The following is a 26,311-nucleotide window of genomic DNA, read 5'->3' on the forward strand; positions in this document are numbered from 1 at the left end:
TCAGAACTGTTCATCAGAACCATATTTTTGTTCACCATGAACATATTTAAACAAAATAGATTTTGAGGACACGTTGAGAAGGAGTAGGAAGAAGATCAAGATTTCTAGGAAATGCACACAACAGCCATCACAAACGAAAAAGATCATCAGTGTCACTGGGATTAACTCAGAGCGCCCCCAAGTTTGACCTGGGATCTACGCACCCCCTGACTTAACTCGTGGACACCTGTAACTCTGGTAGTTGTAGGAGTAGAATTACCCAGTAATATGCTTGGGAACATGAGGAATCGCTTCACAATTTGGGATTAACGACGAATCAGCAATTCCACACCAAATTACCCTGGTTACTCCTCATCTACCGCATATTTCATGCAGATGGAGTCTCCAGGTGAAAGACACCAGAGCTGCAGAGTTAACGCAGATCTCTTAACTCATAGTCAGGCCCCATTTGAATAAAAAGGAAACTGTAATAGGGTCAGTTTAACCAGGTGTCCAACCAAGGGCTCCCAAGAACTCGTACACTGCTGACAAAATCACGGCTCTCACTTGGTTTAAATGGTGTGCCAGCTGCCTTGTGGAATATTAACACCTCAAGCTGTTTCTACTTCAATGCATGCTGATATTGCCATTTTCTTTCTGGAAACCAGACATGCAGGCCAGTTTGACCGGACAAAAAAGACTTTCCAAATATATCTTTGGCCAGCAGCATAGTAGGTAATAAAAGATCAGAGGAATGCTGTGTAGCACTGCAAAGTAAAGTGTTGAATTGAGTAAGGCCTGGCGAAAGTTAGCCAAGACTCTTACTTCTTTTTCAGATATATTTAATCTTGTTGCTAAACAGGCTTGGATATTTGTACAGCGATTCCTTCTGGTGTCACTTCATCCCAACGTTAGGGTCCCCAGCCTATCTGGCAATCTGGGTCCATGTTTTAGGTGTTCATTGGCATCATTGATGAGTCAAGAGATTTTTGGATATATCTTGAGGTGTGCCTCAGTTTTGCTCAACGAGTAACAGGAGGGAGCACCCACTTACAAAATAGTAAGCCCATTGCTATTCACAAACGGTACATCTATAGTTACTACTGGCAAAAATGACCCAAAACAGTGGTAAATGTACTCCAGCTCGGGCCGGAAGTAAGTCCAGCACCGCCAATGGTCAACCACTGGTGCTGCAACAACCTCCTACTGAACCTAATAAAAGCAAGGACCTAAAATAAAAAGGCCAAAGGAACTGATGTTAAATTAAATTAACTTACTTTAACTTTTTAGAAACATACATTATTTAATGTTAAGCACATTTTATATAAACATCATTATTAGTTTTTTTATAAAATATGGTGAGAACCTTTTTAAATTTTAAAATTAAAGTAACTTCAATGTTTTAAAATATAAATAAATGAATTCTATATATAACTTTTAAAACTCTTTAGATCGTAATAAAAATATCATTTTTTTACATTAGGTGGGACTTTTCAATTTGATCCTTAAGGAAAACACTTTTATTAATATAAGTATTTTAAATTATATTACACGAATTCATATTTATCCTAAAAATATTTCTACTGCTTGGATTTAACCATTAATAATTTTTTTTCATTAACTTACTATAAGGAGATTTCTGTCCCAATTACGGAGGTCTTCAACAAGTGTGTGAAATGAAAAATACAGTTAGAAAGGCACTATTAGCAGTAGCTTTTCAGTTGTATATGACGTTTGTAAGGACTCTACCCCCTGTTTCAGGGAGGGGGTGCAAGTCTACCATTTTGAGTAACTTTACACTCATAAATGGTCAACAGCCTAAAGTAGTAAATTTACTCAGACGTATAAGAGTAAACTTAAGGCATGTCAATTTACTCACGTGTCAGTTTACCTTTGTGAACAGCCCCTATGTGTCAAACCTACATCAATTTAACCAACATCTTCGAATATTAGGTGTGTGAACATTCAGATGCCCACTCAGTCTTCCTATTAAGCATAAACCTTCTCTACGCTCTCATTATAACCTCTACAGGCCGCAGCAAATTTACTCGCCCCCTCGCTATGATGGGTCAGATTTTATCAGACCCAGGTATATTCAGAGCCTCCTCGCCCCTTCTGGTGATCTGACAAACAACAGGTTGTTCTGTTTACTCACAAAGTGAAGGAGCATAAAAGATTCCTTTTGATTTTGTTTTAATCTTGTCACATTTATTTTGTGTTCAGAGACAGAGGTAAAGTCAGTTTACATCTGCAATAAAAACAAATTCTCTGACTGCAAAGTTTGAGGATTTTGTAGAGTGAAATGTCTGACAAATGTGCTGTACAAAAAGTGTGAAATTAAAGGCTGGAGGATGTCATGTTTTCTTCTAACACATTTAAATAGCTAAAAAGGGAACTGCACAAACATTTCCAAATAAATTTCAGTAGTTATGAAAACACTTGTTTTGTAGTTCTGTGAGATGAACAAAAGTATTTTAATAGGATGAAACCAAATCAGAACTGTGAGAAGTTGGCCTGATGTATGATGTCACTAGTTCTAGTGTACACCTTATATCAGTCCAAATACCCTTATGGTGATTGGTTGTAAAGTCAACCTTATAGACCAGCTATCCTAGTGGTAGCATGGACAAGAGCAGTCTTAGGCTAAACTCTGAATGGCATGTGAAACCAGCTGTGATACCATATATAATCCCTTGAATACCAAATGAAAGGACACCACAACAGATATATATATAAAATAAAGTGTATTTATTCTAAGCAAACCCTCAGCACTCTTTATGAGATTAGAGGCAAGTACAACACAGTCTTATTTATGCATACATTAAGTCACACAGGTAAGTAATACAGTTAGGCCCTAGGGGCCACGCAAACCATATACTAAGTAAGTGGTATAAGGACCACGGTCACGGAAATAGAATAGGCCTAGGCCTAGGGAATCGCTGGGGCTACACTACACTAGCGTTAGTTAGGGAGTGGGAGGCCCACGGGATTCGTGTGCAGAGTGGAAACACTCACGCGTAATGCGTAAAAGTCAATAGCAATAGTACAGTTTAGAAAACGGTAGATTTAGGACACTTCCGGAGTAGCTAGGAAGTTGAGACTTGAAAACTAGACACTAGGATAGTCACTATCCTGATGAGCACCGGAGTACCCAAGTTACCTAGCCCACAGGCTGCGGGTGCATAGGGGTGAAGATGCGTCGTTTTCGTCGTCGACTCCTATGGATGCCTGAAGAAAGATGCTGACAGGCAGTCAGTGAAGAGTGTCCGGTGGATCCCAAGGCTGGGATCAAGAAGAGAAGAAACCTGCAAGCAGAAGGGACAGAGTCAAGGTCACTAGCCAGTGACCACGTGGAACCAGGAAGGAACCAGGCGATGTCGTGAAGATTGCAGGTGAAGGTGAAGCTTGTCGCTGCAGCCAGGAGGACCAGGAAGCGTCGAGGACGACCAGGACCAGGAGGCGAGCTGTCCCACGAAGGCTCTTGCTGTCGGAGGCGTCGAAGTTGGACTAGGACTCACCAAGCCTTGGCAAGCGGAACCCACGAAGAACGAAGGACTTGCTTCTGGTGCAGACCAGGAAGGTCTGGGGTGCTTCTTCTTTGCAGAGAAGCGGGAGCCAGTCTGGAGGAGCCAAACCAGCGCAGAAGATTTCAGGGTGCGTCGTCACAGAGGCCACTAGCCAGCGGGCAAGCAACCGGACAGACGCGGCAAGCAGGAAAATGCTGAAGGGCCCCACGCAGGACTCGTGGAGTGTGGGGGGCTGATCTTCGGTGCAGATGGTGCTTGGGGTTGGGGCTTCTCAATCCCCGGTGCACAACTTCGAGGGTACCTCAGAAGCTGCGCTGTAAGTTACTAGCCACTTTTTCCAGGTAGCCGGTCCCACGTCGCTCGTCGCCTCCACGGATCTCAGCTCTGCTGCAGATGTGGATGAGGGTCGGAGAAGTCTGGAAGTCAAGGCTCTGGTCGGGCTCTGCAGTCGGTTCCTCGTAGAACGGTCGCAAAGCAAAGGGTAGTCTCTTGATGGTGCCTGTTTGCACAGGGTAGCCACTCCTTGGCTACAAGGGAGATTCTTCAGTCTTCTTCTTTCGTCGAATGTCGAAGGTCCAGAGTTTCTGTTCAGTTTTGCAGGTTCAGGATAATCTAAAGTCTTGAGGCCCAACTCCCACTCTTATACTAATCTGGGGGGCTGGGATACCTGCTAGGTCACGCCTTATGGGTGGGACCTGGGAGGGGGTGGTTACACCCACTTCCCTTTGTCCAGTTTCGCGCCAGAGCTGGGGCTGGAGTGCCCCAGCGCCGGTTTGAACTGGACTATGCAAGGAACACCTTGTGTGCCCCAGGCATGTCTCATTCCTTTCAGCCCACCCTGCCCCAATACACTAAAGGCTGTCTGGGGAGGTGCTAGCACCTCCCCAAGCAGGAAACCTATTGTCCAGGCCTCCCTGGCTGGGATCACTCCCAGCAGCAGGAGGTCAGACTTGTGTCTGTGGCAGCAGCATCCATTTTGTGATGCTGAGGCTTTGGTTAGAGTTAAACAGCAAAGTAACATTTTAACATGTCTCTCCCTCTAGAAGGGAGGAATAATATCCTCATCACCAGAAATGGTATGGGGGTATTATTCCAAAGTGTTAGACACCTTACACGACATGTTTTGATAAAGCCAAACCATAGTTACCATAACCGTTTAAGATTATAAGGCACTTTAAGAGTATATGGTAGGCTATATCATAGAACAGCTATAAGGACATGGTTCCGAAAGCTGCAGACAGGCTCAGCTCATGCTAGAGCACCATCTCACATGTTACCAAGCACTCTGCCTCCAGGATTGTTAAGGCCTGCCATAGGAGTGACTGATAGGTACACATGTGTCTATATATAAGGCATACTATATCTAAGCAAGGGGTGATTACACGACCTTGCCCCAGCTGAGTGATCAGCCAGTTGTGTCTGATTGGAAGGCCAGACCAGGGGTGGCATAATACATGCTGCAGCCCCTGGGAGGCCTAGGGTACACCTATGCCCTGGGTACCTAGGGTACACTGTACAGGGTCCAATAAGGTGATCCTTACCAATTGGTTATGTACCTAGGGTACATGGAGTCCATTTTAAAGAGAGAGCAGACAGCCTGAGACCCTGGATGGCAGGATCTCAGGCCAACTAAGTCGAAAAACCAGCTAGACACTAGGCAAAAAGTTGGGGGTAACCATAGTCAGATATCCACCTTCCTACACAACCCCCCCCTTCAAACGAAAGGAGATAAGGCTGGCCTTGACAAGGTAAGCCTCTATTGCCTGAGTGGCCATATAAGGAAGAACCAGCACTGGCATGGTTACCCCCTGTCTCATGGTCCACTAAGCAATCCCTCATCCTAAAGATATCATAGGGTCTCCACCATAGGGAATCTCTACCTTTGGTGTGTCTTTGCAAAGTAAAAGGCTGGTGTTGAGATGGAGTACTGAAGTGAGTGTCCTCAAAGTGAGGCCTCAGCTTCCTCCAATCATCCTCCACCATGGATGCCTTTCTTTCTCTAACTGAGTTGCACTGTGCTCTCAGGGTCAGCCTCTGGCTACCTAAAGCTGGAGGCTGGGTCCCTTTTGTGGGCTTACTGGAGGGACAGGTCAGGTTTGGGGCCCTAAGGTCCCATGTTTGCCTGTGCCCAACAGAATCCCTCTGGGGGAGGTCCCTAACTACCTGTGAAGGGGATCCCTCAGGAATGTTTTTACCCATCACCTGGCTAGGGCTACTAGCCAGGCAATCCTCATTCTTTTGATGGGGGGTTCTTGTGGACAGGGGCCCTCTTGGGGTCCACTGGCCTCCCTGACCTCTGCAGCCCTGGGCTGACTGAGGCAGGGTAGAGAGAGGCAGGCTACCTGCACCAGACTGGGTCCCACCTTGGAAGGGGCCACTGACATCAGAGGCTCTGCCAGGCCAGGCCTGGCTACCTCTGGGGCAGTTCCTTCACAAGGGGTGAGGTCAGATCCCTGAGGAGGCTGACCTTTTCCTAATGTCTGGGGAGAGGGAGATTTTTCTTCCTCCCCACTACTCTCTGTTTGTGTGGAGTGATCCATAGTTTCAGGCTTCACTACACCTATATCCGTCTAAGTATGGGCTGAGACCATTACAGCCTTGCCAACCTTTTCAGGAAGGCACTCAGTTTGTGTTTGAGCTGTGACTGTCACAGCTCTGCCAATTTCTACAGGGAAGTCTGTCTGTGCCTGGGCTGTGGCTACCACTGCCCTTCCAACCTTTTCAGGGAGGAAATCTGCTTGGACAGGGGTTGTGACTGGCACAACCCCACTACCCTTTTGGGAAAGGCCTACCATTTTGGAATGGGTGTCTTGTTCAACTCCAGCCCAAGCTGAGAGTTCTAAGTCATTCCCCAGTAAGCAGTCCACAGACAAGGTTGGAGACACTGCCACCCTTTTAGGGCCAGTGACACCTCCCCAGCTGAGACATACCTCTGCCATGGGATGACTGTTCTGTTTGCCATCAATGTTAGTCACCTGGTATGAGAAACCAGGCAAAAGCTGCTCAGAGGGAACTAGCCTATGGGCCACCATAGTGATGCTAGCTCCAGTGTCTCTGTAGGCCTCAGCTTTTCTACCATTGATGTAGGGTTCCTGTCTGTACCTACCCAAAGTGTTGGGACAGGCAGTGAAGTTGGCAAACCCCATGCCACCATCACAGACAAGAGTAGCTGCTGTAGGGGAATTGGCTAAGCCAGGATCCCCCTGTGTTCCCCAAGAAAACCCAACCAATTTTTTGGGGGCTCTCCCACCACCTGGGGGATTACTGCTGACAGTAATAGGTGGTGTGACAGGAGTAGTTGGAGGAACAGTTTTGTTTTTAGCCTGTGGACAACTGCTGTCAGTTGTCCAATGCCCAGGAGTTTTACACACATGGCAGTAAGGCTTTTTAACTGTGGTAGAGGAGGGAGCTTGGGACCCACCACCCTGTGTGGAGTTTTGGGGCCCTGAGGAAGATTTCTCTTTTGCTTTATCCCCACCCTTCTCTTGAGGCTTGGTGGTATCTTTCTTTTGGTCACCACCCTGATTTTTAGGCCTAATCCTGGTCCTGACCCATTTATCTGCCCTCTTTCCCAATTCTTGGGGAGAGGTCAAATCTGAGTCTACCAGGTGTTGATGGAGAAGCTGGTTCTGACAATTACTAAGGATCTGCTCCCTCATAATCAAGTTGTACAATCCTGTATAGTCCTGCACCTTGCTGCCATTTAACCAACCTTCCAAAGCCTTAGTGGCACAATCCACAAAATCAGACCAGTCCTATGCCTGTGTCTTCTGGGTGTCTCTGAACAACAACCTATATTGCTCAGTGGTTAAGCCAAACCCATCTATCAGAGCACTCTTCAGGACTTTGTAATTGTTTGCATCCTCATCACTGACTGTGAGGAGCTTGTCTCTACCTTTGTCAGAAAAGGAGAGCCACAAGATAGCTGCCCACTGACTCTGGGGAACCTGCTGTACTTTGCAGGCCCTCTCCAAAGCAGTCATCCACTTGTGGATGTCATCCCCATTCTGATATGGGGGGACTATCTTGCTTAGGTTTCTATGGTCATAAAACCTATCCCTATCTCTAGGAATGTTGCTGCCACCAGTGGGTTCTAACCCACTTAACTTTTGTTCTCTAGCCAGAGCAAGCTTCTCTTTGGCAAGGGCAAGTTCTTCCCTCTGAATCCTCAGATTAGCTTCCCTCATTCTGGCTTCATGCTCCTTTCTCTCATGGGAAGTCATTCCCCTGTGAGAGGAAGCATTAGAGATGTTAGAGACATGGGAGTGGATGGATTCCCTTGAAGGGGATCTGTCCCTCCTGCTTCTCTGTGTAAGCCTACTTGTGGGTCTGTATGGGGGGACCCCATGCAAACTCCCATGTAAACTTAGGTTAGCCTGGCTAAGTCTTCCTACTTGGCCCTGGCTGTCTACCTCTCCATCTGAAGCCCCATCTGACTCCTATGTGGTGGGTAGACCCTCCTCTGTGCCTAGGGCACCTGCCTGAGATGCCCTAAGAGCATCATACTCCTCTAGGAGTTGTCTTAACTGAAGGAGGGTAGGGTTTGCACCCTGTTTTATTCCTCTGGAGGTACACAAGTGTCTCATCTCCTGGAATGTTAAGGTATCATATCTAGAGGGGATCTTTTGCAGACCTGATCCTCCTGAGAGAGCATCTACTTGATCTCCTCTCAGAGACATGATCTAGTGAGGGTGTGGTGTGTGCACCTACCTACACTAGTTGTATCTACTAAACCTCTCTAGTAGTTGTAGTCAGGGTGTGTTACTCCCTTCAACCTACAACTACAAAGTCCAGTAGGACTTAAGTATAATAATCTATGTTATATGTACCTAGACAATATCTGTGTGATCTTTCAATTCAGTATCTCAAGATTACAATGGTATTACAACAGCAAGCTCAGATCCCAACCGCTGCTCACCAATGTGAGAAGTTGGCCTGATGTATGATGTCACTAGTTCTAGTGTACACCTTATATCAGTCCAAATACCCTTATGGTGATTGGTTGTAAAGTCAACCTTATAGACCAGCTATCCTAGTGGTAGCATGGACAAGAGCAGTCTTAGGCTAAACTCTGAATGGCATGTGAAGCCAGCTGTGATACCATATATAATCCCTTGAATACCAAATGAAAGGACACCACAACAGATATATATATAAAATAAAGTGTATTTATTCTAAGCAAACCCTCAGCACTCTTTATGAGATTAGAGGTAAGTACAACACAGTCTTATTTATGCATACATTAAGTCACACAGGTAAGTAATACAGTTAGGCCCTAGGGGCCACGCAAACCATATACTAAGTAAGTGGTATAAGGACCACGGTCACGGAAATAGAATAGGCCTAGGCCTAGGGAATCGCTGGGGCTACACTACACTAGCGTTAGTTAGGGAGTGGGAGGCCCACGGGATTCGTGTGCAGAGTGGAAACACTCACGCGTAATGCGTAAAAGTCAATAGCAATAGTACAGTTTAGAAAACGGTAGATTTAGGACACTTCCGGAGTAGCTAGGAAGTTGAGACTTGAAAACTAGACACTAGGATAGTCACTATCCTGATGAGCACCGGAGTACCCAAGTTACCTAGCCCACAGGCTGCGGGTGCATAGGGGTGAAGATGCGTCGTTTTCGTCGTCGACTCCTATGGATGCCTGAAGAAAGATGCTGACAGGCAGTCAGTGAAGAGTGTCCGGTGGATCCCAAGGCTGGGATCAAGAAGAGAAGAAACCTGCAAGCAGAAGGGACAGAGTCAAGGTCACTAGCCAGTGACCACGTGGAACCAGGAAGGAACCAGGCGATGTCGTGAAGATTGCAGGTGAAGGTGAAGCTTGTCGCTGCAGCCAGGAGGACCAGGAAGCGTCAAGGACAACCAGGACCAGGAGGTGAGCTGTCCCACGAAGGCTCTTGCTGTCGGCGGCGTCGAAGTTGGACTAGGACTCACCAAGCCTTGGCAAGCGGAACCCACGAAGAACGAAGGACTTGCTTCTGGTGCAGACCAGGAAGGTCTGGGCTGCTTCTTCTTTGCAGAGAAGCGGGAGCCAGTCTGGAGGAGCCAAACCAGCGCAGAAGATTTCAGGGTGCGTCGTCACAGAGGCCACTAGCCAGCGGGCAAGCAACCGGACAGACGCGGCAAGCAGGAAAATGCTGAAGGGCCCCACGCAGGACTCGTGGAGTGTGGGGGGCTGATCTTCGGTGCAGATGGTGCTTGGGGTTGGGGCTTCTCAATCCCCGGTGCACAACTTCGAGGGTACCTCAGAAGCTGCGCTGTAAGTTACTAGCCACTTTTTCCAGGTAGCCGGTCCCACGTCGCTCGTCGCCTCCACGGATCTCAGCTCTGCTGCAGATGTGGATGAGGGTCGGAGAAGTCTGGAAGTCAAGGCTCTGGTCGGGCTCTGCAGTCGGTTCCTCGTAGAACGGTCGCAAAGCAAAGGGTAGTCTCTTGATGGTGCCTGTTTGCACAGGGTAGCCACTCCTTGGCTACAAGGGAGATTCTTCAGTCTTCTTCTTTCGTCGAATGTCGAAGGTCCAGAGTTTCTGTTCAGTTTTGCAGGTTCAGGATAATCTAAAGTCTTGAGGCCCAACTCCCACTCTTATACTAATCTGGGGGGCTGGGATACCTGCTAGGTCACGCCTTATGGGTGGGACCTGGGAGGGGGTGGTTACACCCACTTCCCTTTGTCCAGTTTCGCGCCAGAGCTGGGGCTGGAGTGCCCCAGCGCCGGTTTGAACTGGACTATGCAAGGAACACCTTGTGTGCCCCAGGCATGTCTCATTCCTTTCAGCCCACCCTGCCCCAATACACTAAAGGCTGTCTGGGGAGGTGCTAGCACCTCCCCAAGCAGGAAACCTATTGTCCAGGCCTCCCTGGCTGGGATCACTCCCAGCAGCAGGAGGTCAGACTTGTGTCTGTGGCAGCAGCATCCATTTTGTGATGCTGAGGCTTTGGTTAGAGTTAAACAGCAAAGTAGGATTTTAACATGTCTCTCCCTCTAGAAGGGAGGAATAATATCCTCATCACCAGAAATGGTATGGGGGTATTATTCCAAAGTGTTAGACACCTTACACGACATGTTTTGATAAAGCCAAACCATAGTTACCATAACCGTTTAAGATTATAAGGCACTTTAAGAGTATATGGTAGGCTATATCATAGAACAGCTATAAGGACATGGTTCCGAAAGCTGCAGACAGGCTCAGCTCATGCTAGAGCACCATCTCACATGTTACCAAGCACTCTGCCTCCAGGATTGTTAAGGCCTGCCATAGGAGTGACTGATAGGTACACATGTGTCTATATATAAGGGTAGATATAGGCATACTATATCTAAGCAAGGGGTGATTACACGACCTTGCCCCAGCTGAGTGATCAGCCAGTTGTGTCTGATTGGAAGGCCAGACCAGGGGTGGCATAATACATGCTGCAGCCCCTGGGAGGCCTAGGGTACACCTATGCCCTGGGTACCTAGGGTACACTGTACAGGGTCCAATAAGGTGATCCTTACCAATTGGTTATGTACCTAGGGTACATGGAGTCCATTTTAAAGAGAGAGCAGACAGCCTGAGACCCTGGATGGCAGGATCTCAGGCCAACTAAGTCGAAAAACCAGCTAGACACTAGGCAAAAAGTTGGGGGTAACCATAGTCAGATATCCACTTTCCTACAAGAACACTTTAGTTGGTGATGTTCAAATGCCAAATGTGTTGTTGAAACCCAATTTCCACACATTATTATTATTTATGCACTACATAGTTCATAATATATTTATTAAAAGTAAGTTTTCAAAGATGAACGGAGACACATTCCTGCCCTGATGGCAATGCTACTAGTGAACTAAGAGGCAAGTCAGGGGTCATGTGTACCATATAGGTTGGCTAGATTCATATTATGCATGGAGCAAACGTTGAGTCTATTAAATCAAACCACATAGGCTTTTTTGTACAGCAGGAATGCTGAACTCACATATTGGAAGGTGCTCTTTTATGTGAGCATGAAGAAAAAGGTGGCTCTGCAAAATAAAGTGTTTGCCGAGGGTGACATTCTGAGACCAGTTTATGGGTGAAGTACATTAATTACAGTTAAGTCAAATAAATTATTCAAGTTATTAGACCTGCAAGTCTAGTAACATTTTTATGATTTTTCGAGTCCTGCTCTATAATGACTGCTTGAAATTGAGAACACTAACTAACGGATAAAACAAGTATTAGCAAAGCCAAACAATCTTACTTTACCAATGCTGACCAAGTAACGCAACTGGCTTTGCCAATGGCTGACTGGCTATTTTAAAAGCATAGGAAATAGTTTTCAATATTTCCAAAATATACATCTTGTTGACAATCCCCAAACCACTGATTGGCAGAAGACACCAACGACCTGAACTCATGCCTTGATGCCGCCGAAACATGGATGTCCTTCATTTACCTGAAACTTACCACAATAAGCATTGGAACCATTGGAACCCTTCAGGCCCTAAATCATATTTAGTTGAAGGGCATGAGCCTTCACCATTTCTGCCACTACATCATACCAAACACCTAATTCCTCAGTTACCTCCTAGATTCCAAATTCACCTTTGTAAAGAATGTGCTTGGTACCACTCTCCCCATTATGTAAATTCAAGACCTTTCCATGCCACAACAGCAGCTTTTGCTTTATTGTGTATCAGATAAACTGCAACAAACTCTTTCTGAAAACAAGCACCAAGTCCATACAGGCCACAGATCTCAAAACTATTCAAGATACCGACTCTTCAGAGATTGAGGATCTGACCAATTCATGTAAACGGTCAGACCAATCTCTTACTCCTCTTAAACTGAAACCAGGCCCAGACCCTTATCAAAACACAATGAGTTTGCTAACATGTCCTGGACATAGAGGAATGTTTAAATTAGTCCACTGGCACAAACTTGGGCCTTCACTGGCTTAGTTCAGGGGGTCACACAATCACCTCTTTTGACAACCCAATATATCAAAGATACCCTCCCACCCAAATAAGAAGCAAATCCAAGAGAAAGTGATGCGTTGCAATACTTTATACCACATCCTCGTGAAGTACTTTAATTCTACATCTAAACTTCTCCTTCGAGTGTGTAGTGACCCGTTACACTGTCAATTAGAGTAGCTCAATTCCCGTAAATGCCATCTACGAACCTTGGGATATCATGGTCATACTCACATTGCTTGCCATATCCTGGAACTTGTATTTGCCCATGAAACTGGGACTCAGTTGTTAAGTATGCAGCCTTAATGATGGTCTGATCACTTCTTAATCGTGCTCCTAGTCATCGATTTTAGGTATCACCACGCACACACAATAAGACGGAAACTATGCCACCCCAGTAAAGGCACAGAGTGCATTATGCACCAGGAGAGGAGTTTAGATAACAAGTGGGAGGATGTTTTAATAAAGATATACAAAGTATGCAGGATCATACGTTTTTATTAACAAAGTATACAAATAAACAACGGCAGAGAGAAATAAAATCAGATGTCAAGCAGTAGACGGAAGTGCAGGGCTAGAAATTGTGGGAGGGGGCAGAGGGACTAAGAAATGGAGGCATTTGAGATCAGATGTAAAGGCTTTCAGCAGGGTATCATCCGTAGATAAGGGATGATTATTCCAGACAGCGGGAGTGAAAAGATGAGGGAGCTTATTTTTCTGTTTTTAGATCTGGGTATGTTGAGGGCCATTTGGTTTTTGTCACCCGAATGTGTTCACCTTCTCCTTCCAATAAATATTTTCAATGAAAAAATATTCACAGATGAAACTGTTTGATTACAGGTTATGTGTAGATACAACATCAGGCTATGAAAAGCTTTTTAAGCAAATTTGCATATGAGCATACAGGGCTTTGTTAATAATGCAGAAGAATTTAAGTTTGAGGGAGAAGAGGCATAGAAAGTGAAAGACGATAGCAGCGATATGATTCTGTAGATGACCCTAAAATCCATCAACAAAAATCCCTTTTGCTTACCTGCAGGTTCCGGATTTGGGAGCCGACTTCTGAAAGTCGAACTACTTGCTTCGACAATTACGCCCCCCCCCCCCCCCCCCCCCTCAGTCAGATACAAAACTATAGCAACTTCTGAACAAGCATTGACAAAGCCAATCAATCTGGCCTTGACAAACGGATGCAATAGTTGTTTTGTTTTGCACTTGCAAATATAACTTAAAACGTGACCAGCTGATCCTCCTAATACAAAGTTCAAATTTAAAAAACATTCACCAATGGCTCTGTTATTACTAGTGATGTTCATTATAAAAACAAGCCTTTCAGTTGTGTCATGCATTTTATTATTATTTGTGAAGACCATAATATAATACCTAACCAAATAGTCAAATCACAGACAGCTACAATGTAACAATGTCAGTTAAACACCTTAGAACAAACTTTAAAAAAGAATGCAGGAAAAATAAATAGCCTGTATAGTTAACAAACTAATAAACTAAATAAAAAGTACACTTTGAGGCAGCTTTCCTACTTAGGCAAAATGAAATATATATAGGTGGACGTGAACAATGTGAACAGGCTATGTGCAATCAGTCAAAGTGGAGAGAGTCAATCAGATAAACAGGCTTGCCCCATTTTATATCGCTGTAGTGGGAGGAAGCAAAACGTGAATGATAATGTTACACACCAGAGGATGAAGCAGGCTGACCAAAAGCCCATCTATGTACATACATTATGTATGCTTTTATGGAAAAACAATAGTCATGTGAGACATCTAAAGCGGTCTCAAAAGGTCAGACTGAAAAAGAATAATATTAATAAAACTAGTGTGTGACACTCTACCTTCTTCCCTGCTTATATACTAACAGGACCAGCTCGAGGTCAGGCAATAGCTAAAACGGTGTTGCACACACACAGCTTCTGGCTAAAGCCAATGACACCTCTCATAAAGATTACCTTTAAAACAACCCTGATAGCAGAACAGACATAGTAAATGGGACACCAACTTTTAATACAGGAGTTTTAAAACTGTTCATAGCATCTGTACATGCTTGGAAAATACTACGCAATTCACATACTTGCCGAGGAGCAAACTGAATAACTCCTGACTGAACTGCTGTCTTACGGTCAGAGAGCGTCTGGACATTGATGCATGTTCGCGCAGTAATCTTATTAAAAACAACTGGTTTATGCTTTTACTGAGACAAACCAATGGTTTCCTTAAAATATCCTTCAATCTTCAATAGCAGGGACTAAGCTCCAGACATACCCTCATGGCGATAATGAGGGTGCAAGCACCAGCGATTTAATGTGCAACGTACTTCATCCTCAGCGTACATCATCCTGAGTGGAAGGGTGGAGAAGCCAGCAGATTCTCCAACTGTTGCTATGGCTCTGTTTAGTGACAGATGGTAAAAAGGGCTGATTTATAAGTGTTCATAGTTGGAAAGGAAACTTTATCTAGCAAACAAAGTTTCTTTCAGATTAGGCATGTTTATGATGAGGTTTCCTTTTTATAACAACACTTTATTCATTTTAATAAAAACACCGATGAGCAAATGCCGACACAAGGGCTCCTCACGACATTGTTAGGATTACCACAACCCACGCACCCCGTCTCCCTGCATTCACAACCCCATGGTGTATGATGCTGGTTTTATGTCAGAATATGGTTTGCTAATATATCTGCTGACAGACATATTGTGTCCTAAATAACATTTACAAAAATATTGTCCTATTGGATAATGATATTCTATTATAACACCGCTGGAGCAATACTTTTGTAAACAATATTTAGGAAGCTATATTTCTGTAGATCAGTGCTTCACAAACCTTTCAGAACCACAACCTAACTTTTAGAATGACATTTGGGACCCACCTAGCTTTAATGGTCATGAGGCAGGCAATTTCTTAATGTAACTAAAGAATTATGTGGGAGCGCACCATCATTTACAGACCGCACATTTTCCATAAAAATGGGCACTAACTTTAAACAGACATAACGTTTTACTAACAAAACCATACTTCACGTAAATGATAACGTGTATAAATTGGGTTTAAATTAATAATCATTGTGCAGCGCAAAGTAAAATGTCTTGATTTGTTTGGACCCTATTAAAATCTTTATTTCCATTACACTTCAGAATTACAAAAAAGTGCTCCATTTTTGCTTTCCTAACTGCTGAATGTTGAACGTTCATTTACAGGTATTTATATTGTGTTGTGTGTTACAAAAAAAATGATATCCTATTGCCTTTCCTATCACACTCCCTGCACCCCAGCAAGACTGTCATATAATTCACTTTACTTTTCTTTCTCTGGCTGCAAAGTGAGAGGAGGGCGTAAACACCGATTCCCATGTTAAGAAAATAAGCAACAATTTGTCAGAAGACATAGCCTGACATGTGACCTCGGTCTTTAAAGCGTAACAAATGTAACAAGATAAATACAGATTTTTTAAAGGCATCTTAAAAAAAAAATTGTTAGCGACCTATAGTTTGGGAAACACTGCTGAAGATAATATTTTGTTAACTATATGCTTGTACTGTACCTATGGGACTTAACCACAGCAAACTGCAGGCATCTTTATAGATTCTGGAGGTGCAGATTTTTGTTAAAGAAGTTTTTTATACATACATCTCCACACCAATGTTAAATATGGATGTACTTAATGGTATTTGATAGGGTGAAATAGGCAAGAGAGCAAAACAAAACTGACTTAATACACAAAACAATCTAAAAATGCATAATTCCCTTAACATTTTAACTGTATATAAATTGTACAAGTAATCCCTAAACAGTGCTATTATTTAAAATAAAAAATATAAATCAAACGCAATCTATAGACAGCATCAAATACACAAAGCATTCAAGAAGTAAAGGGTAATCACAAGAGGAAAGACGAAACAAGCAAATATAAACCAATTGATCGATTCCAAGAACTCCACTGATGTGGTGACATATAAACACCATTACTTAAAATTAAGAATACAGTTTTACGAATGATTACCAAATGCCCTCAAACTGTTTCAGAATCCTGCCATTTCCTATATTTAGACTTTTCTCTAGAGCCTATTTGCAACCTACGTAGGTCAAAATTTTAGTCAAACGTTTTGGACTCTCGTCTTACACCATAGACTTGGATATTCCTTTTTGCCAACAAGGGTGCTGTTCTAATGATGCAAACTCTGAAAAAATACAAATATATTTATCAAACTTGAACATGATCAATTTTCATAACTCCTGAGCTTGCTAAAATAACCAACAAAGTTCTATTCATATCTTCCTCAATAAGTAATTTTCAGGCTGCAGTAATAAACCAGTCAAAAGGCCCAACACAAATCACTCACAATGTTAAATTTTTGATAACTTAACTGGATTCTAGTAATTTTAGGAAACTTTTTGTTTTAAACAGCCGCTTATCTCCTACATGGAGAATTTATTTAATTGATAATACTGCCCCTAGAAAAAAACACCACAAACAAATTGTCCTCATTTTCAAGGACCACCATACTTCCAAGATTACAGGAACCAAGCCTGGCCATGACATAGAAAGGTATCGGAATACAGGTGAGTCAAATGAATTAGTCCTTCCAGAGAACTGAAAAAAGTGGGGCTTTTAGAAGGTAATGAAGACAACATAAAAAAATATTTGGATAAGCTATCATGTAACTGAGATCATAGATAATGCCTTTCATGCAACATTACATATTGGCCTCTCCTAGGTTTAAGAAAGAACAAAGGCTCAAGACAGGGAGAAGAGAAATATGCCTCTTGGCAGTCACATCGAATAAGAGGTCGCAAGAAGTGTGTCTGATAGTTCTTCTGTTCACTGATAACCACCAAATCAAGCTAAAGGTGTGCTGCGTGGCCTCAGATCAGGATTGTAGAATCTCATATGGATAGAGGTTTGCTGAGTTATAAAATCACAAAGTAGTGTAAAAAAAAGTGTACTTGAAGAACTGTGACACAGAGTTCTGAAATGCGTGTTTGGAAAAGTTTTAAAGTTATGCAGGGGTAAGACTATCATAGCGGGCATTAGACATAGCTCAAAAAAATCTGTCACTTGCTCACTTTATTACCAAACTATAGCTCAACAGTTGGCTTGTGTGTGCCAACAACTACTACTCTGTCTGTAAGAGTACGAGTGTGCACACTAGAACGAACTGTGGTGCAAAATGAGCATAGTTCTATGTCAGGGAGCCAGAAATGGGGTAGCCCGTGGCGTACACAGCGCAGTTAAATTGATGGGCAGATGCCCAGCACCGCATCACCATTCCCTGCTGGACGCTACCCTCCCCAAGACCATCCAGTTTTGAGGGGGGGGGGGGCTTACAGCCAGCCGGCTGGCTACCTCTAGCCCGCCTCCAGGGGAAGGTGGGCTTTTCCGGTGCAGACACATTTTGGGGGAGGGGGCCGGGGGTAGGGGGGATAAATACCTGTACAATATACAGCGAGGCTATCAAGCGTGTGCTTTCATTACGATATGGAATTCAGGAAGAAGATGGCAATGTGCCCTGACCTAGGCTTGGACCAGAAGGAGGTCCAGCTATGGATGGAGTACATGGGGAAATTCATCCCCCTGCAGAAGGAGCTCTACACCAAGGCCCTCCAGAGACGGGCTCCCATAAAAACCCCACCACCAGGCTCTGAAGCAAACATTCAGCAGCCCTTTAGAGGGCACCAAGGGGGGCTGGCCATAAGGGTTTTGCCAAGAAGTTCACGTCAGGCACTTTAATGCGGTCTCTTGCACCTGGGGAAAAGCATGTAAATTCTACCACAGCTGCTTAAAATGTAGGGCCCGCCCCAGCCTCAACTTGCAAGGGACCAACAAAAAGCGTGCATCACCCAACCAGGCAGTGAGGTTCAGGTAGCAAATACCCAAACTAGTTGTAATCCCATTGCCATGCCCCCCCAGCAGTCCACTGATCCCACCCCTTCCTTATGGACCAAGGGACCCTCCCCCATCAATCTGGTGGCCCTCTGCAGCTTGTTGAAGCACGACCCAAACTTTAAAGAGAGTGTGCCATTAGCGAAAGGGTTCCTGGAGGGTTTCACCATCCCCAACACCGGGCCTAGGGTGAGCAGGAGTGCCTGGAACCTGAAATCCACCCTCAAGCAGCCACAGGTGGTGGACAGGAAACTACGTAAAGAGCGGGGCCTCAGGTGGGTGGCAGGCCCGTTCCTGATTTCCCCCTTTTCTGAGTTTGTAGTTTCACCACTAGGTGTAGCCCCAAAACAAAGAGCCAGGCGAATTTCAATTGATCCACCACTTGTCGCACCCCGCGGGCAACTCAGTTAATGATTGGCTTGACAGCGAGACCTGTTCGGTAACATACAAAATATTTGATGAGGCAGTGGACCTGGTGAGGAGGGCGTGTTCAGGGGCAATGCTGGCCAAAGCAGATATAAAATCAGCTTTCAGACTACTCCCTGTCCAACCCAGCAGTTTCTTCCTCCTGGGCTTCCAGTGAGGTGGTAAATTCTTCTTTGACAAATGCATGCCCATAGGTTGCTTCGTCTCATGCTCCTTCGAGGCTTTCAGCACTTTACTGGAATGGGCGGTGGTGGTGGTGCATCCAAGGGGCTGGTCCACGCACTACCTAGATGATTTCTTGTTCACTGGGAGGGCGGACACAACATATTACAAGTCCTTCTTACACGCTTTTCAGTAGTTAGCGGGTGAACTGGGGGTACCGCTTGCCCCAGTGAAAAAGGAGGGCCCGGCCTAGGATTTCTGAAGATAAGGTAATGTCACTGCTGGCAGACATAAAGATGGTTTTGGCAAAAGAGAAGGCTACATTAAAGGCCATCCAGGGACTACTGGGCAAGCTGAATTTCATATCTAGAATCATTCCAGCTGGGAGCATCTTTGCCAGAGACTAGCCCAGGCAACTGCAAAAATCACCCAAAAACTCAACCTCGTGGGACTTAACAAGGGGCTGAAGGAAGACCTACTAATGTGGGCTCAGTTCCTGAGGTACTTCAGTGGCTCCCTGTTGTGGAGGGCCCCTTGGGCATCCAGTCCTAAGCTGTCCCTATTCACAGATGCATTAGGTATATTCAGGAAAGAATGGTGCACACAGAAGTAGCCCAAAGCATGGTGAAAGAGGTAAGTCAAAGCAAACATTATGGTATTGGAACTGTTCCCCTTAATGGCCTCCCCCCACTTGTGGCCCGCCGACTTAGCCGACAGGGGGGTTCTTTTCTGATCCAATAACATGGCTGTGGTGCAGGCTACCAACTCACACTCTGCATGTCCTATGGTCCGGAGTTTGCTGAGGAAGTGATAGAGATCAGGGTGTGTACAATATTCCCACTACCACGAATAAAGTAATCTCACAGTTACACGCACATGCATACATCATACGCTAGGGCCCATTTCACTAACATACGCTCAAATACTCTACCAGCAATAAACCTGTGGAAGAAAAACACTCCTGAACACCCTGCATCTATATCGAGGTCGATAAGACCTGGTTTTTGTGACTGTCCCTAAGCATAACCTATACAAAATATACAACAATAATCAATAATGCAAACTCAATAATTGACAAGAAAGAATATCCAACACCATGTTTAAAATTATATTGCTTTATCTAAAATTAGTCAAAGGAAATCAATCAGAGTAAATCATTTCTCATAATTACCTATTCTAGCTAAATGTCAGAACGGGTCAGGACAAGTCTCTCGGTAAATGTCTCTCAAGACGAAGTCCCTTCAGCATCAATCCTCAGCAACGCAGATTCGATACGCGGCAAAGGCAAAATGGCAAGTGGCAAATGGCAAGTGGCAAAAGACCCTCTCTAGACTAACATCTTATAGACTCTAAACAATAGAAAGATACATTGGGAACATAGAAAAAATCATAATGTCCGCCGGACTTGCTGAGCAGAGCGAGAAGGAAAGGATGTAACATTGCTACATTTGAGAATCTCCGCTCAGGAAAAGTACACATAGCGAAAACTACGGAACAGGAACCAAGAAAATAAAACATGTATCACAATTATCTTGCTTCTCCTCGGCCATCGAGCCACAGTTCAGAGCTTCTCTCTAAGGCTCCTTTGTTTCCCAAGGCTGCCAAGGACACTTTCACTTCTCTTGGAGAACTCCCAAAAACTGCTGCCGTCCTCATGGAAAGTTTTCGACAAGGACCATGGTCAGTTAGCTTCAGGACCATTTCCAGCAGGGGTCTCCCTCGTCTCAGTTTTCATATTATAAATCACAGCCAGGCTCACTATTCAGCCATCTTTCTCAGGCCAACATAGGCCTTAATAGACCATCTTAATTAAAAGAGACAAAACAACGTCTCTACAGCATAGTGATTAAACAGTGTTAACCCCACTAATACCCTTATGTGTATGCATTTATCTAGCACTTGCAACATAGAAAAGCATTAATTCGAAAAGCATTTTGTGCTCAAAAATAAACAGCACATAGCAACGTTTAAACATGAAAACGCATTTAACTCGCGTATTATTATCAGTCAGCACATTTAAGCACACTCACGTGTAACTCTCCCTTGTTAAAACAAACGGATTGATTAATATAAACGCACTTGCACAAGACAAATAATTAATTATTAATTATTAATACTTAGCACAACGAATAGACATGCCAGAGCTTCAAAAGCCCCAGAATTTTCAAACTGAAAACTCTGCTCCAGCAATCCCCCCTTTGGTGATTTTATCACCAAATAAACCCTAAAAAAAAAATAAAAAAAAAATTTGTGAAAATTTAGTCCCATTTTAGGAGAAATCAGAAATGTCTTTTCCCCTTTACATAACATTAAACACCAGTCACTCTTTCATCATCCCTTTTTGTCTCTAAGTAAACACTCTCCCTCAATTCTTCTAGTTCAATTTCTTGACGTTCTCTTTTCAACCTCTTGTTTTTCTTCTCTTTATTCAATTTCTTCCTCCCTCCCCTGTTTTTACAACACACACACACCAATCTTATTATTAATAAAGCCACAATTATACAAGACAAGGGAAACAATATTCTACCTATAATAGTACTACCTATCTTTGCAATAAAATCCTTAACAGCTATCATTTTATTAGCTATTTTAGTCCACAAACTCTCAGCTTCAAGTGGTACTAATTCTTCATGCAAATCAGTAATATTTTTGATATAGACCTTTAGGTCTCTGCTTTCGTCTGGAATGTAAGTGCAACAATATTGAACTTTCAGCATTCCACAGACTCCACCCTCCTTGGCCAATAGAATATCAAGGGCAAGTCGATTTTGCATAGACATGGCACGTACGGCACTTAATTCCGTATTCACCAAAAGAAACCCTCCAGCGGTATTTGTCGATAAGCGATCAACCACTGTGGACAGTTTCCGAATTCCATAAGCATTCAAAGAAATTCCCACTGCTGGAATCAAAACCCCAAAAATATCACCCACTATTTCAGACCAAGTTTCTCTCTTAAAACGCATTAGTAAGTTAACATCTTCTACATCTGTTACTTTATCTATATGAAAAATCTTTGGAAAAACTAGGCCCACATAACACGTGCCATACCAATGGTCAGGCAACTTGTAATAAGCCTTATTCCCACAAACATAATATACTCCTGGAAAAATTGTATCTTCTCCACCTCTGAAACCCCAACCTGTTGCAATGAAGTATGTATCATGGCACTCACTAGTCCCGACAAAATATGTATCATATTGGGATTTCCTTCTTGTAATACAAAGTTTACCCTTCTGTGGTGCATCTAGAGCTAAAGTTGGACTAGCCCCATTCTTCAACTCTTTTCCCATCTCAATGTCCCAAATTGTCTCACTCACTTTATATTTTCCTGCTTTCTCATGCATGTTCAATCTCCTTTCTTCTACCATATCCAGGAAAGCTTTCTCCTCTCCTTTCAAACTGCAAGTTAAATTATTCTTAAAAATGTAATCTAATGTTAATCCTTTTTCTTCAATAAAAATCTCACCAAAAGTGTTAGCTTCTTTAGCTGGATTCAGCTCTTTGTTCATTGGCAAATGCCCAAAAATACTATCTCTGTTAGACATCTTATAATCTACTTTCCCTAACAAATAAAAAACACTACTTAAAATACTACAGGAAATACCATATGTAGCTGGTAAATGATGATAAGTAACACCCTCTGAAACGGATGCAGGTAATTGCATACAGACGTAGCAATCCCTTACTTCCATTGTCTTCACATATTCATATAATAGTTTCGAAAAAACATTACTAGAAAAGTTATTAATTGACCTATCTTTGTGTATGTAAGTATTACTAGTTCTAATTGGAACTACTTTTTGTGAATTCTTCTCTACATTTGTCACATTCTCTATATGCATTTCAAACTCTACTTTAAAAGTAACTAATAAAACTAAAGCACCCCATAGAAGCATTAATAATCCAGTACAGCAGCAGCACATCCTACACCACCTTTTAAAGAAGGCACATCTATTTCTATTATCCTCTATGTTAGCCATTTTAGTTTAGCCTCTACTACTCCACTACTTTTGGAACTTCTTCAATTCTTCAGCAATTCTTCAGCTTTCAGTTTATCCAAATGATCCCTCTGTTCACTTGATCCAAGTGAATCCTTCTTTCACTCAGTTTGGATACTTGTCATTCTTCACTTCAATTTCTTCAGCATCAAATTGTATTAGATCTCCAACATCAAAATCCTCAGTACTCGACTCTTCTCCAATGTCAGTCAAGAGTACTTTCAGAATTTCACCAGTATCTTCCTCAACCACTTCTCTCAAGATCTCTTCCGGATTATCTCGAGTCACTGTTTCTTCTTTTCCTCCTCCAGACAGTGCCACATAAGACCATTCCGGTGATCTGTACTTTTGGTTGGGTTTTCTTACTCTTTTTATTTCCACTGGTTCGTTTGACTCCTTTGATTCTTCTCCTTCAGCTTTTGAACTTTGACTCGAAACTTCATTCACTTGTTCAGCTTTCGATGTATTTGCTCTTATTATTTTGTATCTCAGCCTCTTAACTCTGTTGTTAGGCCAACGGTCTCCTCTTAACACCTTTTTCGGCTTTATTTCTTTATTACTTCTTTCTCCAATCCAAGTTCTCTTTCTCAGAACTCGACCCTCTGTTTGTTCATCTTCATCATCTGTTTCAAGTGCCTCTTGTTTCCGTTTTCCAGCAGCTCTCTTCTTTTCCACAGATTTTTTCACCACTGTTTGAGACTTCCCTACTCCTGTCCCTCCTCGGGTCTCCGACACGCAATCTTCTTGCTATCTACTTGTCCCTTCACCTAGCTCATCAAGAATGTTCCCTACACCTCCTCGGGGGTCTTCCGCAATCTGTCCCTCTCTATCCTTTCCTGACCCTACTTCTTCAAGTATAATCTCAAGTGGTTCTTCAATCTCCTCCTCTTCTGATTCAGGAGTAGTCTCAGTGTGATTTCTCTTTTCTTTTTCCTTCACTGCTGTTTGAAACCTCAGGCTCTTTTACAGAATTTGATCTCCTTTCTGATACTCGCAGTGGTTCATTCGAAGCTCTTCTTACTTCTTTCCCCACTGATTCTGTATCTTCATCATCGCTGGAATCTGACTCTTCAAAATACTCTTTACCAGTCCCTTCTTTTGGGTTTGGAACTCTCAGAGTATGACTTGCATGTACCCAGTGCTTCACTCCAGCACACTTTACTGCAGTCGTCGTAGTCAGAATAACTTGTCTTGGCCTTCCCCACCTTGGAATCAAGCAATTTCTTCTCCTGTGAACTTTTATCCTCACCCAGTCTCCTGGACTCAGATCATGGGCTTGCTTCTTCTCAAGTGTGGTAGCTTCTTCTCCAACCTGGTGAAACACAGAATGAACTGCGTCAGCCAGGCCTTTACAGTAATCCAAAATCATGTCATCAGTTATTGTCACCAACTTATTGACAGGCACGAATGCATGGCGCATAGCACGTCCCATGATTATCTCGTGCGGGCTCAAACCAGTAGTTCTATCTGGAGTAGATCTCATTGTCATCAGAACTAGAGGTAAAACATCTGGCCATTTCATGCCAGTGGCTAAGCACATTTTTCCAATCCTATTCTTTATTGTGCCATTAATCTGCTCATCCACACCAGAAGCCTCTGGTCGGTATGCACAATGTAGCTTCTGCTGTATTTTCAATGCTTCACAAATCAAAGCCATGAGCTCATTTTGAAAGTGTCTACCTCTATCAGACTCAACTGTTACTGGAAACCCGTATCTAGGAATCAACTCCCTTAACAGTAACTTTGCCACTGTTAATCCATCATTTCTTCTAGTCGGGTAAGCTTCCACCCACCTTGAAAACAAACAGACTACCACTAGAACATACCTTAGTCTGTTTACTTGGGGCATTTCAATGAAATCAATCTGCATTCTTGTAAAAGGACCTCCTTCTCTGCCTATTGTTCCCAGACTCACCACTGTCTTTTTCCCAGTGTTAAATTGCTGACAAACTAAACACCTCTGACAGATGCTTTCTGCAATTGTCCTGAACTTTGCATTGTACCAGGTCTGCTTGAACGACCTAACCATCGTGTCCCTCCCCAAATGTCCCTGGCCATGATACATCCTTGCCATTGACGACAAGATGGAGTTGGGCATCACTGGTCTGCCATCTCTGTAGACCCAAACATGGTCTGTTTCTCTTGGAGCACATCCTGCCTTAATCCAATCTCTTTTCTCTTCCTCTCCTGCCTCATCTTGCAACTGTTTCACTTCATCCCAGGTCTCTAGAACATTAGTAAACATCACAGAGAGAAAAGACATTTCCCCTTCTCTGTCCCTGTTGATGGACTGATTCGTCTTAGCACAGTATTGCGCAACATCGTTGGCATATCTGTTTCCGACCGTTATAAAATCCTCCCCTAGACCATGGGCAGCACATTTTACAACTGCTAACTCCTTAGGCAGCTGTATCGCCTCAAGCAATTTACCAATCATTTCAGCATTCTTTATTGGAGTTCCACTCGATGTCAAGAAACCTCTTTGTAGCCAAAGTTGGCCAAAATCATGCACCACTCCAAATCCATACTGACTATCAGTCAACACAGTCGTCCTCAAATCTTTCCCAATTTCGCAAGCTTTTGTCAATGCTATCAATTCAGCAACTTGCGCAGATTTCACCCCTTTCAAAGGTGATGCTTCCATGACCTCTGAAACTTTGCATACCGCATATGCTGCACATAGCACACCATCATCATTTCTCAGGCATGATCCATCCACAAACAACACATGATCACTCTCATTCAAGGGTAGATCTCTTATGTCTGGTCTTGGTTTTGTACAGTACTCAAGCACATCCAAACAGTCATGATCATCTTTCATCTTCACACCCATATTTTCAATATCTGGCAAAAGCGTCGCTGGATTCACATTCACACATCTCTCGAGAGTCACGTTTGATGCTCCCAGTATCACTTTTTCATATTTGGTCAATCGACTATGTGACATGTACTGAGTTCTGCTTCTTGTCAAAAGAATTGCCACATTGTGAGGTACGAATACCCTTACAGGATATCCCATTATGATTCCCTCACTCTGTTCCAGGCTCCTGCATGTTGCAGCCACAGATTTCAGACAACCTGGTAAACCCACAGCTACAGGGTCAAGTGTCGATGAGAAGTACGCAATAGGCCTTCTCAGTAATCCATGTTTCTGAATTAACACTGAAAGTGCACATCCATTTCTCTCACTGCAGTACAGCTCAAATTCCTTTTCATAGTCAGGCATACCCAAAGCTGGAGCCTCACACATTTTACTCTTGAGCTCTTCAAATGCTGCCATTTGTTCTGCATCTAGATCCAATGGATCCGTCATCTCACTTTTTGTCAGTTTAATCAGTGGCTTTGCTATCAGGGAAAAATTAATTATCCACTGACGACA

The 26,311-nt window shown here is 43.5% G+C and overlaps 1 protein-coding gene across 3 annotated transcripts in view; it reads right to left on the reverse strand.

Annotated features, from left to right (window-relative positions):
• Positions 1-26,311, reverse strand: part of LRP11 (LDL receptor related protein 11) — a 327,158-nt gene that overhangs the window by 235,424 nt on the left and 65,423 nt on the right. The gene's annotated exons all lie outside the window — the stretch shown is intronic.

The sequence above is a fragment of the Triturus cristatus genome, chromosome 6, assembly GCF_964204655.1.
Source record: "Triturus cristatus chromosome 6, aTriCri1.1, whole genome shotgun sequence".
NCBI classification, from domain to species: Eukaryota; Metazoa; Chordata; class Amphibia; order Caudata; family Salamandridae; genus Triturus; species Triturus cristatus.